We start from the raw sequence: 15,841 nt of genomic DNA, 5'->3' as shown, positions 1-15,841 counted from the left end.
TAAAATGGGGATATAACCGTTCCTTCCTGAGTGTTTTGAAAAGCAAATGTGTAATTCTTATAAGGCATTAGAATAGTGCCTGGCACATACTAAACCACTCGTGTGAGCTGATTATTCTAGGAGAATTTTAGTAGGTGTTCTGTTCTTCGACAAGGATCCATCACGTATTCAAAGATAACATCTAAGTTGCCATTCAGGCCGCTGCTTCAAAGAGCATTCCGGAGACTCTGGGACCAGGAGGTGCCCTGTTAGAAAAGGCAGGTGGGTTGTGTGGTTTGAGAAACTCTTCTGGACTCAGCCATAGTGTAGAGCTGGAGGAGTAAGTAACTTTTGCAATAACAGGTTCACAAATCTAAACATCCACCCCAGGGAGAGCTGAGAGGGGGCTACCTGGAAGCCATTCCTTGTGGGGACTGTCACCTGAGCCCATCTGCATTCCTCTGGCTGGAGGCTCACCACCGTTCCCAGAGAGAGCCTCTCTTCCCACGGGGCTGTCTTTCTGTGCTTTGTCTGTCGCTACCAAGGGAGTATCTGAGCCTGCTAGGAATGGGCTGAGGGTCTGATGACACGAGGGCCAAGCCTCATGGGAAAATGACAGCTTTATTTGCCCCTTGAAGAGTGACCAAGCCACAGGTCAAACCCCAAAACCGTAGCCCCTTCTACCACCAAGGTGCTGCTGGTGGATCCTTTAAGCCACATTCAGCCCATCCCATAAAATCTAATGTGAGGTGCTGGACGCATGGCTCCCTGGAATAGCATTTGCATTGCTGCTGGAGAGACGGTAAACTTACATGTAGCCAGCAAGGAATGCGCTTATGAAACCACACTACAGCCAGGCCGGCTGGGAGACAGTGGAGGGGCCAGATAAGCCAACCATTGAGGCTCCTCATTGTGGGCTCCATGGGGCTGGGTTAGGCTGTATCGCCTCTGTGGTAGTCCTCATTGGCATGTGTGTGTGTGTGTGTGTGCGTGTGTGCTGGAAAGGGGTTTGCAGGGATGGGTAGTTTGCAGGGGTTTATATTGCAGGGCATGTATTTTCTGAACTCCAAGTTAGAACTGGTGGTCTGATGCAGGACCTGCGGGCTAGCTGCTTCAGAGTGCAAGAGGCTTTCTTCTCCTGCATTACTCAGTGTGGCCCTGGGCCAGCAGCTCACCAGGGAACTTGGGAGAAACAGAATCTCACACCTCACTGACAACTACTGAATCAGAAAGCTCTGATGTGAGCCGGCCATTGGTTTTTAACGAGTTTCCATATTATTCCTGGGCCCCATCGAGTTGGAGAGTCACAGGTGTAGGAGATAGAGGGAAACACAGAAATGGCAGGGGTCAGGGACATTTGGATAATTTGGGGCCTTTGCATTTAGGTACAAGATGGCACATCTGAGATCTGGTTTACAGGGCTAATGTCTGGGCTCCTGGGCTGAGACTGGTCTTGATTGTCAGAGGAAATCAAGGGCCCGGAGCCCTCAGTCACAGGGTTCTCTGACTCTTGGGACATTTCCAGGGTGGGAGGAGCTGTGGTTTCTCTTAAAGTGTGGGAGCAGCCGGGGGAGGGGGGAGGCGCTACACCTTCGGAGTCCTAATGATGTCGCGTTGCATGTGCTCTCTTGAGCTGAAAAATAAAGAGATGATGGTTAACGAGCCGACTTGTCCCTGTTTCTCTGGGAGATGGTCTGTCTGTGCTGGGTGAGCACTGCCAAGGGGTCTGGAGGGGACCCTAAGCCTAGTATTTCCTCTGCCTCTTCTCATTCACTCACTTGACATTAAAAATATATATTTTTTATTATTATTTTAATTTTGGTATAGGGCATGTGTGCTCACCAGAGAGAGAGAGAAAGAAAGAGAGAAAAAGTGAGAAAGCAAGCTACCAGATTCAGGACTCAAACTGTGGTCAGCCTCGTGGGAGTCCAGTGCCTTAACCACCATGCCACCTGCTGGTCCATTAACTTTTTTTTTTTTAAGTTTCTTTCTATTCTTTAATTGTCAGAAGACACGTGTTCTTGCCAGAACGAGAAGAGAGAAAGCACCCGCCAGTGGGGTGCCACAGTCCCTCTTCCTCCATCTCTCCATTCTGTCAGGATTTGATTAATTGTCAGAAGACACGTGTTCTTGCCAGAGCGAGAAGAGATTTGGGGCATGCGCACACATGCGCCCAGCTTGTCTCTCAAGTCCCAGGGCTGGGATGCGAACTGTGGTCCACTATGTGGGATCTGGCTCTCAACCCACAGTACCTAACCACTGTGCTACAAGGCCAGCCCAAGTTTATTTCTTTTATAAAAGTGAGAGAGAGAAAATGACAAGCAAGCACCCTCAACAGAGTTTCACACTGTAATTGCCCCCAGCCTTGTCAGCCAGCCAGGTTCTTGGGCAAGCACACACGGATGTACATGTTGACTCAGGAACTGAACCCACAATCTTCTATATAGACCCAGTACCACTTGAGCAGCGTGTTACCACTGTGCCATCGAACAGCCTGTCTGCTCAATCTTTGAACATTCGCTCCAAACAACATAGAGTTCCTGCTCTCACCCGGCTGTCGTTGTGGTCTCAGACCTCTTAGGTGGGAGTTCATATTTTAATCTTTCTCCCCGTTTTAGGGTTGGGCAGCTGAGCTCACAAAGAGATTATGAGGCTGGTGACAGCATGCTGGCTTCCAGCAGCTTCATCCTGGGCCTAGGTGGCCGAGTGCAGAGAAAAGCAGACACCAACTTCAGCAGAACAAGAAAGAACACAACGCCGCCATCTTTAGGCAGTTGGGGCAGGCTCAGATGGCACCCTGAGAAAGGCCGTACACGGGGAAGGGATGGCCTGGCTCAGCACCGGACCATCTCTTATCTCAGTGACAGTTTCAGCTAACACCACTCAGCTCTAGTGACCAGGCCCTCCTGGGCCTGGGTGATGAGAGCAGGCTGTGTTACGGCTCCCATTAGCACAAGGTCTTAAAGCCAAGGCAGGGCCAGGGGGCTGGATAACCACAGACATGGAATACCCTTAAGGGCCTGGTGTCCCTCAAGGGTCTCCCTGCCTAGCCTGGAAGGTTTTCCAAATCCAGAGTTTCCTAAAATGTGAGCCCTCAGACATCTAGTACTGGAATCCTCTCCAGGGGAGAAGGCTATTAGGGTGGGCTTGGAAATCCATACGTTTGGTAACTCGAGCTGGAAGACTGCTGCACCAAACATTCCTGAGACCTTGCTGCCCTCTCTGTTCCGGCCACAAGTGGCTAGAGATGCTCCCATTAAACAGGGGTCTGAAGATTAAGCCTGAAAGGTTCCTCTTTTTGCAAGTCAAACCTTCTCTGTCCCCGCTACTTGACTCTGTGATCACAGTGTGAAAGCTGCCAAAGAAGCACAAATGGATGAGTTCTAATGGGTGCATAGCTGTGTTCCAATAAAACTTTATTTACACAAAAGGTGGTGACAGGCTGAATTTGGCTGTGGTTTGCTGAGCCCTATACTGCTGACCTGTTGCAGAAAGGCGTGCGGGACTTCTAAAAACTCCTTGTAGGGAGGGCCAGCCAGTGACTGAATTCCTCATATGACCAACCCACAGCTTGAGAAACACCCCAGGCGCCTGTGTGTGCAGGCCTGTCTCAAATCCCAAGTGGGGGGAGATACGGAGAAGAGATTGCAACATGACCCTCCCCCATGGGGGGTGCTTTTCACGTTCCCTTTTTCTGTTTCACATTCCCTTTTTCTCGCTGTCTTCTGTGAGTGTGTGTGCCCTCTGGCTTTTTTTTTTTTAAAGAGAGATTTTTGCAATAAGACATGTGTGCTCACTGGAGAGACAGAGAAAGTGAGACATCATCCCCCAGGGGGGATGGCCACCCCACCATCCCTTTTCCTCCATTCTCTTGGGATTTTGGTCACACATGCACACACGCCCGATGTGAATTTCAAGACTCAAACCGTGATTGACCATGTGGGACCACCTGCTGGGCCTCTGGCAATTTTTTTTAAATCCCCTCTGGAGGATGGCAGGGTGGCATGGTGATTAGGGGCACTGGACTCCCACATGGCCAAGCACAGTTCGAGCCCCAGACCTGGTGTCTTGTTTTTTGTCCCTCTCTTTTTCTCTCTGTCCCTCTCTAGTTTAAAAAAAAAAAAAAAAGGAATAAAGTTAAATAATTCTTTTTCTTTTTTTTTTTTTTTCAGTCTAAAACAGCCACTGTTTATTTATGGACCAGATTACAAAAATAATCATGGTGGATACCTTAGTTCATCCTTCTAATAAGTCTGTTGATCTGGTCTTCCATGTTGCCAGCATCTCCACCTTCTACAAAATGGGTGGTCTTTTTCTTCATTCCACCCCGTGGAGAAGGTAATTTGAAGGACCACAGGAAGTTATTTGTTTCTTTGAAGCGTTTTCCAACAGTATAGATTTCATGAATCAGATCCTCCATGCATGTGATGCTGAATTTAACAAGAGTTGGTGCAATCAAAGAGTTATCTGTCAAAGCAATTCGCTTACTGATTTTGCCATAACCACATTTGTAGATCAGTTTATTTACTGACCAGGCTTGGGTACCCCCATGCAATACATGGTTCCACAATTCTCAGCATGTTAATTGAGGCCTTGTTGAGTTTAACAAAGGTGCCATTGAAGATCTGGCGAAGACGAAGAAGCTGCAACACCTTTTGAACCTTTGGGTTCACTCCATTGATATCTCTGATCCTGATGACAAATGCCAATTTGGGTTCTGCAGGTACATAGAAGTTGCCAGCTTTTCTTGCCATCCTGAGCATGCGAATCTCAGTTCTGTACATCTGTCTTTATTCCTCATGATAGTGCTTAGCTTTTTCATAGATAAGCTTCCTCCTTGCCTTTCGAAGCATCTTTTGAGCAAACTTCTCAGGCGCTTGATGTCTGCAAAATTCCTTCGCTTTTTCTTAAGGGTTTCTGGCATAGCAGGAACCTTTTCCTTGGTGGCTTCCGGGGCAACAGGCGCCTTTTTCTTGGTTTCTGCCACAGCAGGAACCTTCTTTTTCTTCTTTTGAATGCCCTCCAGCCGGAAAAGAGGATAATAAAATAATTCTTTAAAAAAATAAGGCTCCCCGCCCCTTCCGGTTCTGCTAGGCTGGCTCCCTTCACCTGTTTTGGAGTTGCCCAGCCCCCGACCCCGTGACTTAGTGTTTGCGGTAGCTTTAGCGTTAGTGTTTGTGGTAGCTTTAGCGTTAGCGTTTGCGGTAGCCTTAGCATTAGCGGTAGCGTCTGCGATAGCGTTAACGTTAACGATAGCGTTAGCATTAACGATAGCGCTAGCGTTAGGTTAGCGTTAGCATTTGAGTTAGGGATAGCTTTTAACGATGACGATATTGTTTGCGTAAGCGTTAGCGTTTACGTTAGCGTTAATGATAGCGTTAACATTAACGATAGCGTTAGCCTTAACGATAGCGTTTGCGTTAAACGTTAGCGCACTCTTTGGGAATTGGGTGAGAGTTTGGACAGAGCGATGTGGCCAAGCATTAATCCTGCTTAGCCATTGATAGCTGGTAATGAAAAAATAAATAAATAAAATCCCCCAATCTGCTCCAGGAGTTTTTGTAAGCATGGGTTGTCACATTAGGCAGCCTTGGTGACACATTGCTTTTTAAATATAGACCACCACCCCCATTGTGAACATACCATATGCCCGTTATAAAACGTTTATAAAATATACAAAATTCCCATAATGCCTAACCACTGGCAACTTTTTGGTATTTTCTAGCAGTCCTGACTTTAAGAAAATAAAGTTAGGGGAACCAGCAGGTAGTGTGGTGATTAAGGCTCTGGACACTCTCACACGGCCCTTGCAGTACCTGACCTGGTGACTTACTTTCTCAATTTACCTATCTCTGGTGGCAATAATAAATCATAAACATTAATTCTTTTTTAAAGAATAACTTATTCTAATTTTATTTATTTGTTCATTTATTCTGATTTGACCAGAGAGAGACAGAAAAAGGAAAAGAAAAAGCCACAAGGTCTGGGACTCAAACCCTGGTCAGCAATGTGGTCCAGCGCCTCAGCCACTATGCCACCTGCTGGCCCCCAAAATTAAATAATTCTCTTAAAAAATAATAATGTTAAGATCATGGAAACTAGTTTTTTTTTTTTTTATCATGCGTGTTCTCATAAAATCCTCATGTCACAAAAGCTTTTTTAAACATAATTTTGGATTGTTTCATCATACAATTATACCCTAATATTCTTACATAAAACGTGTTATGTCCCACATGTAAGCCTATCTGTCTATGGGGTAAGTTTTTAGAAGTGGAATTTTTTAGTCAAAACATAAATCTATTTTTTTAGAGTTATTTAATTTTATTTATTATAATTATTTTAAAATTTGCACATGTATTCACCAGAGAGAGACAGAGATGGAGCGAGAGGAGGAAAGTGAGAAAGCAAACTGCCAGGTCCAGGACTCAAACTGTGGTGGGCAGTGTGGGAGTCCAGTGCCTTAACCACCATGTCATCTGCCTACCCCTAAATGTACTCTTTTAAAACCTTTTTTAAAGATCTATATTGATGGGTAATTTGCATATCATATAATTCATTCATTTAAAGTTTATAATTCAGTGGTTTTTACCATATTCACAGTTTTGTGCAGCCAGATGGTCACGCCGCAATCCCTTCTCCTCCATTCTCCTCTCGGGATCTTGGGCACGCACGCACTCGCGCCCGGCGTGAGATTTAAGCCACCGGGTCCGGGACACGAACCGCGGTCGACTACGTGGGAGTCCAGCGACATAGCCATTACGCTAACTGCTGGTTCCCCATATTCACAGTTTTGTGCAGCCATCACCGCAATCAGTTTTTGAGTATTTTCATCACCACAGAAAGAACTCTCTTCCTCTCCTTTAATTCTCCCAACCCCTAATCTACTTTCTGTCCTCATGAATTTGTCTACTTTTGGACATTTCATGCAATTGCAGTCTTACTATATGTGATCTTTTGTGTTTGGCTTCTTTCACCTAGTATGGTTCATCCATAGTGTTTCATGTATGGCCAAATAAAATCCCACCATATGTAAAAAAAGTAAAAAATAAAAAAGCTAAATAAAATGTTGTTGTTGTTGTTGTTGTTTATTCCATCTGTTTGGAGAGGCCGGCAGGTGGTGTGATGTTTAAGGAGGCTGGATGCCCACATGACTGACTGCAGTTTGAGTCCCAGACCTGGCAGTGTCCCAGAACTGGCAGCTTGCTTTCTCACTGTGTCTCTCTCTAATTATAAAAAAATAAAATAATGAAGATGAATAAAATTACATAAAATAATTCTTTTAAAAAAGAAAAAAGAGGGGCTGGCAGGTGGCATGGTGGTTAAAGGCACTGGACTCGCACATGGCCAACCACAGTTCAAGTCTCGAACCTGGCGGCTTGCTTTCTCACTTCCTTTCTCTCTCTCTCTCTCTCTGTCTCTCTCATCAAACTGGCCCGGCGTGAGTTTTAAGCCACCGGGTCCGGGACGTGAACCGCAGTCGACTACGTGGGAGTCCAGCGACATAGCCATTACGCTAACTGCTGGTTCCCAAAATAAAATAATTCTTTAAAAAAAGATACTAATAATAAATAAAACAAAGTGAATGGTTCTTTTTTAAAAAATCCCATTTGGAATGTCAACTTGAATCCATTTCTACCAATAAGGGACAGAGCAGAGCAGAGCTAAGGGGTAAAGACGAGTCAAACCCAAGGCCACAAGCATGTCAGCTTTCTGTGCTGCAGATACCTGATCCCCTGAGGGTAGATCAGTGGAGGTTTCCCAGAGAAACAGAGTCAATAGGATATTTATATTTGTACATTGTAAAACATCTATGTTATTATAGTTCTCATATGTATGTATATATGAAAAATATGTATAAAGAAATTTGTTTTAAGAAACTGGCTCACACAATCGTAGGGGCTTGGCAAGTCTATAATCTATAGGGCAGGCCAGACACTCCAGCAGGAGTTAATGTTACAGACTTGAGACCACAGGTCTCTAAAACCTCAGTTTTCCTTTTAATCTCTTCAATTGATTGGATGAGGCCCACCCACATCATCAAGGGTATTCTCCCACACTTAAAGTCAACTGACCGCCACGGAAGCTTCTGGTGTTCAGCTCCTCAGCTCATATCATCGCGTCTGGGCACGTGACAGAGCTCTTTGGCAAGTCATGGGGTTCCGGGCTTCCTCATTCTGTTGGCCAGCTTGAGCCTTGGGTGGTAACAGATGTCAACGCCTGTCGGGTGTGTGCCCAGACCAGGGTCCGCTCAGTGTCAGGATTTGGAGTCCCAGTGTGGAGTGGGACTGGGGAGAGAAAGGGTGATGTGAATGGACAAGTGACTGGGAAGGCAAACGGCTAGCAGAAGTGCCCCTTTCCCTTAACCGCACCCCCACGCACACGCAAACACAGTGGTGTGCCCTGAAACTCATATGTTTATGCCTGGGGGATCAGAGTCAGGAAACCAGGGCCCCTTTAATGCTGGATTGGTCAGTGAGGCAAGGACAGGTCGGACAAATCTGTACAATGTGGCCTTGAACCATTTCTATGTCTCCCCAACCTTGACCCTGTGTGTCAGTGCCTGTTTATATTTTAAACAGTCCCTTACAATGGTTTATTTCTAATTTTTCAACTTCGTGATGGTGCAAAAACAATACACTTACAGTAGGCTAAGCTATGATGCTCAGTAACTTCGGTGTATTAAATGTATTTTCGACTCACTGATATTTTCGGCTTACAATAGGTTTACGAGGGTCTAACTCCATCGTAAGGCAAGGAACATCTGTACATGTTTAGAGAGGCAGGGGCCAGCTGGGTGGCACAGTGGTTAATGTGGCTAGATCCTACATGACTGACTGTGCAGCCCTAGTCCGATACCCAGCAGGTTGAACAACACACCATGCACATGTGTATGCATACTCGAAATCCTAAAAAGAGAGTGGAGAAGAAGGGATTGTAGTGTGGTTATCCCCCCAGGGGGTGATTTCTGACTTCCGCCTATGTCTCTCTGATGAGTACATGGCCCCTATAGCAAACCATAAAAAAAAAAAAAAAAAAAAAAGAGGCAGTACATTCATGCGACACAACCCTGACTTCCATTCTTTGTGTGAGGTACCCGTCTTCTTGAGTAACTTGAAACTCTTTTCTTTTTTTTGGAGAGGTTTTGGCTATAGGGCGCGTGCGCTCGCCAGAAAGACAGAGAGAGAGACAGAGAGACAGAAAGCGAGAAATCACCCCCCAGGGGGGATGGCCACGCTGCAATCCCTTCTCCTCCATTCTCCTCTCGGGATCTTGGGCACACACGCGTAAGTGCCTGGCGTGAGTTTCAGCCACCAGGTCTGGGATTCGAACTGTGGTCGACTACGTGGGAGTCCAGCGACATAGCCATTACTCCATCTGCTGATCCCATATAACTAGAAACTCTTAAACCCCCTTTTGCAAAAGAGGAAAACTGGGGGGCCAGTAGGTGGTGTGGTTGTTAAAGGCACTGGACTCCCACATGGACCTGGTGACTTGCTTTCTTATTTCTCTCTCTCTCTCTGTCACGCTCTGGTCAAATCAAATAATAATAATAATGATTTAAAAAGGAGGAAAACTAAGTTGCAGAGGGACCAGCAGTTGGCGTAATGGCTATGTCTCTGGACTCCCATGTCGTTGACCGCTGTTCGAGTCCTGGACCCGGTGACTTAAACTCACGCCGGACACGTGTGTGTGTGTGCCCAAGATCCTGAGAGGACAATGGAGAAGGGATTGCAGCGTGGCCATCCCCCCTGGGGGTGATTTCTCACTTTCTGTCTCTCTACCTCTCTCTGTCTTTCTGGCAAACGCACACACCCTATAGCAAAAACCTCTCCAAAAAAGAAAGAAAAGAAAAGAATTTAACTCAGGGGTAGTATAATAAAATATTGCTACAGGACACAGAAGAATAAAGGGGCACAAGATGGCACCAGTTGGGTTCACTCCCATATGCGACAAGTAACCGATTGGCTGGTCACCAATCCCCACTCAGCCCACAGAGCTGTGGGGCAAGGGGAAGTGGAAGGTTGGGGAGGAGCTGCCAGGACCAGAGGTCAGGCATGCATCTTCAGGCTGCCTCCTAGAGGGCCCCTGGGGAAGAAGGGGGTATGGATTTCTCCCAAGGGCTCCCCACCTGGGGGAGCTGCTGGAGGCAGCCTGCCCAGCACCACCTCTTCCTCATTCCTCTCTTATCTCTGGCCAGGCTTGCTTACTGCCCCCAGCCAGAAAGGGGAAAGCACAGCAGCCTGCAGCACTCAGCACCTGAAAGCAGCCTGGCGAAGCCAAGAGCAGAAAGCGAACACCAAGATAAAGCCCAAGCAGACAGGCGCCTGGGGCTGCATGGCTCAGGGCTCAGGCCGCCTCAGCCTCCAGGCCACCTTTGGTTTCTGAGCCCTTGCTCAGGGGCAGCTGGAGCATCAGGGCCTCTCTGGACATTCCAGCACCTTCACGTGGAAAGATGGGAAATCCAACAGAGCCAGGGAGGCGGCAGCCTGGAGTCAGGACAGGCAGTAAGAAGCGAGACAGGCAGTCACGTTCAGAGAGGCCTGGAGTTCAGCTGTAACAAAATGCTCAGAGCCACAGAAGAGCATGTGAGCATGTGCTGGCGCACACACACACATGTGCATTCACGTGTGCATACATGCACACACACTAATAATGACAGAAAGAGGCTCACTGCTATGTGGATAAGGGATGTGAAGAAAATACTACAGGCCGGAAAGGTAGAGAGTAGCTGGGCTGGCCTCCCTTTGGGCAAGAGCCTCTTACATCCGCTTTCTCTCTGGCTTGTTTCTAACAACCATGGCTTCCTGGAATTCAACAGGGCACGGGCGATTTCCTTTTCTGCCTCTTCCACGGTCACTGAGGGTTCCACTGGATACTTTGATGGGTTCTCTGCTGCCTGGATTGAGCACATGGGTCTCTGAGAGACAGAGCAATATCCTTGTTTGGTGAGGCCTTGCCAGGATGGGGCTCATCAGCAGTCATTTTCATAGGACCCTGAGGAGGTGATGAAGCAGCAGGAACATGAGGAATTATTTCCTGCATTTTAGAGCTCAAGGAGGAATATTCACGGAGCCTGACTATGGTCCATAAAGTCAGTGCTGCATGCTACTGCGAGTCTGAATGTGTGCTTTTGGGAACCATGTACCAGAATCGAATTCCCTTCCCCTTCAGTTTTTGTTTTTTAAAGAATCATTTATTTAGTTTTGTTTATCATTATTACTAATTTTTTCTTTTTTGGAGAGATTTTCGCTATAGGGCATGTGCGCTCACCGGACAGACAGAGAGAGACATAGAGACAGAAAGCGAGAAATCACCCCCCAGGGGGGATGGTCACGCCGCAATCCCTTCTCCTCCATTCTCCTCTCGGGATCTTGGGCACGCACACACACGCGCCCGGTGTGAGTTTTAAGCCACCCGGTCCAGGACACGAACCGCGGTCAACTACGTGGGAGTCCAGCGACATAGCCATTACGCTAACTGCTGGTTCCCAATTACTACTATTTTCAAATTTGCCATAGAGTACATGCACTCACCAGGGAGAGACAAAGAGAGAGAGATGAGAGGGCGGGGAGTGAGAAAGCAAGCCAATAGATCCAGAACGTGACCCGACCCACGGTTGGCCAGGTGGAAGTCCAGTGCCTTAACCACTATGCCACCTGCTGGCCCTGCCCTTAAGTTTTTTGTTTTTTTTTTTAAAGAATTCTTTTATTTTAACTTTATTTATTTATTTTAATTTGATCAGATGTATACATAGATAGACAGATAGATAGATAGATATAAATAGACAGAGAGAGCGTGAGAGGGAGAGAGAAAGTGAGAAAGCAAACCGCCAGGTCTGGGACTCAAATCATAGCCAGCCTTTAACCACCACACCACCTGCCAGCCCCCACCCTTTAGTTTTGACTAGTCAGAAAAATAAGTGTCTTGTCTGGAGAGGGGGCTGTCACACCTCCCAACAACTTCCAGGTCTCTCCAGAAAAGGAGACACAGGCAGGAGGAACTGGGGTAACGAAGTATACCGACTGCCCCCAAGCCCAGGTGCCCCCAAGACTTTTCCTGCCTAGCTTTAAGTGAGTGCTGGGGCCAACGGGGTGACTTTGCTGACAAGCCATCGTGGTGTCTGATTGCCTTAGGAACCTTGGCATCGACATGAGACGGAACAGAATGAAAGGGTTAAAAGTCACCCAAGCACCTTAAGACACGAAAGGGTTAACTCTGTCTCAATGTCTCCTTGGCCCTGAGTTGATTCATTGATGCCTTAATGGGGAAGACTCATTAAAACTCCCAGGTCTTAGGGGCTTAGGCATGGAGGTTAAGGCACTGGACTCTACATGGCCAGCTTCACAGCTGAAGTCCCAGACCCAGTGGCTAGAGAATCACACTGGACACATGTATGAGTGTGCCCAAATCCCTAGAGGAGAGTGGAAGGAAAGGGATTGTTGAGTCGTCCTCCTGGGGGGTGATTTCTCACTTACCCTGTCTGTATCTCTCTGGTGAGATGAAGGGTGGGGACAAGGAACAGTTTTTGAGACTTAAGAAAAGGAGGGCTGGGGACCAGCAGTTGGCATAATGGCTATGTCACTGGACTCCGACATAGCCAACCACGGTTTGAGTCCCAGACTTGGTGGCTTAAACTCACACCGGGAGCATGTGTGTGCGTGCCCAAGATCCCAAGAGGAGCATGGAGGAGAAGGGATTACTACGTAGCCATCCCCCCAGGGGGTGATTTCTCGCTTTCTGTCTCTCTGTCTCTCTCTGTCTTTCTGGCGAGCACACACACCCTGTAGCAAAAACCTCTCAAAATAAACAAATTAATTTTTAAAATTTTTAAAAAAGAAAGAAAGAAAAAGAAAAAGGAGAGCTGGACATAGCTGACCACAGTTTGAGTCCCAGGCCTGCGGCTTATAACTCACTCCAGGCACGTGTGTGTGCATGTCCAAAATCCTGAGAGGAGACTGGAGGAGAAGGGATTGCTGAGAAGGGATTGCTGTGTGGCCATCTCCCCTCAGGGAGTGATTTCTCGCTTTCTGTCTCTCTGTCTCTCCAGTGAGCGCATGCACCCTGTAGCAAAAATCTCTCTCAAAAAAACAAAAGAAAGAAAGAAAAGAAGGCTGTGGTTGGGCAATTAGGGTGATTCTCGGACAGGTGCCTGTTGGTCTTTCATGGTCTCTGAACTATTCCATCAGCATCTCTAGTTGCCGTGTCTGACTACTTTGGGAGGTTTGTTAATGCTGTAGTGTCAGCACATCCGGGTCTCAATTGCTATTTCTGAAGGTAGAAACTTAGAAAAACAAAAGTCAGGGGCCAGCAAGTGAGCTCACATGCTCTATGTTAACCACTTAAAAAAAAAATTAAAAAAGAAAAAACCTTAAAATGAAAGACTCAAGTGCTTTACTATAGGGCAGATGCTACCATGCCTGACTCAAGTGCTTTAAACATGGTTATGGGGGGCCGGCAGGTGGCTTGGTGGTTAACAGCGCTGGACTCCCACATGGCTGACAGTGGTTCAAGTCCTGGAACTGGTGGCTTGTTTTCTTAGTTTTTCTCTCTCTCTCTCTTACTCTGTTTATCTCTGGTCAAATTTAAAAAATAAATAAATAAAGTTAAATGAAATAATTCTTTCAAAAATAAATACATATGGTTATGAATTCTAGAGACAGTGTGGGAAGAGGGTGGGAGATGAGGGAGAGTGTGAGGAAAGGAGTCAAGGAGAAAAATAGAGAGGCAGACATTTATTGGACACAGAAATGGAGGATTACCTGTTGATGGTAACGTGTGTGGTCTCTCCAACTGGGCTGGTGTGAATTGTATTCATGTTGGGTAAATTCACTTTATAAGCTGTAGTGCTGTATAGTGGCTGAAATGAAATGAAATTTTAAAAATGAATAAAATCTTTTTAAATTTTAAAAAAGGAAAAAAAAAAGCATTCTTTTTCCTCCTCCCTTTTTTTCACCACTAGCTTCACCTCACCGCATATGGCAAACTTTTGTTTTTGTTTTTGTTTTTTTGTTAAAGTTTTTGCTGGGGACCAGCAGATGGCGTAATGGCTATGTCGCTGGACTCCCACGTAGTCGACCACAGTTCGAGTCTTGGACCCAGTAGCTTAAACTCACACCAGGTGCATGTGCGTGCGTGCCCAGGATCCTGAGAGGACATTGGGGAGAAGGGATTGCGGCATGGCCATCTCCCGTGGGGAATGATTTCTCACTTTCTGTCTCTCTGTCTCTCTGTCTCTCTCTGTCTTTCTGGAGAGCGCACGCACCCTATAGCAAAAATCTCTCAAAAAAAAAAAAGTTTTTGCCATAAGGCGCATGCACTGGCTGCAGAGAGACTGAGAGAGGGAAAGTGAGAAAACACCCCCTAGGGAGGATAGCCACACCACAATCCCTTCTCTACTATCCTCTCCTCTTGGAACTCTGGGCACACATGCACACTGGCCTGGAGTGATTTTCAAGTTGCTGGGTCTGGAACTCGAATTGTAGCTGACTGTGTGGGAAGCCAACGCCCCAACAACTATGCCACCTGCTGGTCCCTGACTTATTTTACTAAGTTTCTACCTTCAGAAATAGCAATTGAGACCTGGATGTGCTGACACTACAACATTAACAAACCTCCAATTATATGGCAGATCAAAGAGGTTAGACACGACAACTAGAGATACCGATGGAATAGTCCAGAGACCATGAAAGACCAACAGGCACCTGTCCGAGAATCACCCTAATTGTCCAGCCACAGCTTCCTTTTCTCAAGTCCCAGTAAATGTGTCTTGTCCCCACCCTTCAGGGCCAACGCTACTCTCCACACCTGGCCCCTGGCCGCTGCTGGAAATTGAATGCATTCTTTTCTATCCGCTTTCTCTCTGAGTTGGCGAATTCTCTCACAGCCTGTGACCAAGGCTGCCCTAACATATGACAGAGATCACCCTAACGCAGAGGCCGGAGGATGAGTTCTGGGAGCCCAGGAAAGACCTGAGCTACCCCAGTTCTGCCTGGTGCCTTTCTCCCCTGCCCCCTTCCTCACGGATGTGCTGATCATGACAGCTAGCCCTCAGCAAGAGGGAGAAGACCATGCCCACAGATACCGAGGACAGCTGACCAATGCGTTCAGAACTTCCCTGAGCCTGCTAGATCTTAGGCGGAGCACACAGAGGCAGCGTGTTTGTAACCACCTGAACAAAAACGTCAGAGGAAATGGCTGCGGAAGGAATCCTAACCGCTGTCTCTGCGCCCCTAAGGGGGCCCCCGATCTTCATTCCAGGCCCTTCACTGATGTGCTTATTGAGACGAGTCCTGCTTTCTCACAGGCACGTGTGACTTTCAGACAGGTTTGGGTTGCTCTGCTCTGCTTTTTCTGGTTTGATTTACTCTCATAGAAAAGGAAATGACCGGGAATTTACACGAGAACTGGCATCCGCTGCATTGTGAACCAACAGGACAGTGGGAAATCAGTGTCCAAGCCTTTTCATATTCTGTGCCTCCTTAAATCCTCACGCAGTCCTGGCGCCCACGCAGAAGAGATTCAGACAGGGTAAGTGATTAACCCAGGGTCACACAGAGACCTGGTGAGAGGAGTGGAGGGCAGAGTTTGGAGAAGCTGTCAGAAATCCAGGCCTTAAAATTCCCCATGTAGGGACCAGCAGTTAGCGTAAGGGCTATGTCGCTGAACTCCCATGTAGCCCACCGCGGTTCGAGTCCTGGACCCTGTGGCTTAAATTCACACTGGGCACGTGTGCATGAATGCCAAAGATCCCGAGAGGAGAATGGAGGAGAAGGGATTGTAGCTTGGCCATCCCCCCTGGGGGGTGATTTCTCACTTTCTGTCTCTCTGTCTCTCTCTGTCTTTCCAGTGAGCGCACGCACCC

The 15,841-nt window shown here is 47.1% G+C and overlaps 1 long non-coding RNA gene across 1 annotated transcript in view; it reads right to left on the bottom strand.

The window, feature by feature from the left end:
* Positions 1-15,841, bottom strand: part of LOC102479252 (uncharacterized) — a 23,679-nt gene continuing 7,838 nt past the window's right edge. The window contains exons 2-3 of the long non-coding RNA XR_334080.3: positions 13,740-13,837; positions 1-1,612 (exon numbers count right to left, since the gene is read on the bottom strand). This is a non-coding gene — a long non-coding RNA (uncharacterized LOC102479252). The remainder of the gene's footprint in view (positions 1,613-13,739; positions 13,838-15,841) is intronic.

This window comes from Tupaia chinensis, unplaced genomic scaffold (genome assembly GCF_000334495.1).
Source record: "Tupaia chinensis unplaced genomic scaffold, TupChi_1.0 Scaffold000146_1, whole genome shotgun sequence".
In the NCBI taxonomy this organism is placed as follows: Eukaryota; Metazoa; Chordata; class Mammalia; order Scandentia; family Tupaiidae; genus Tupaia; species Tupaia belangeri.
This window is presented reverse-complemented; position numbering and strand designations above follow the sequence as displayed.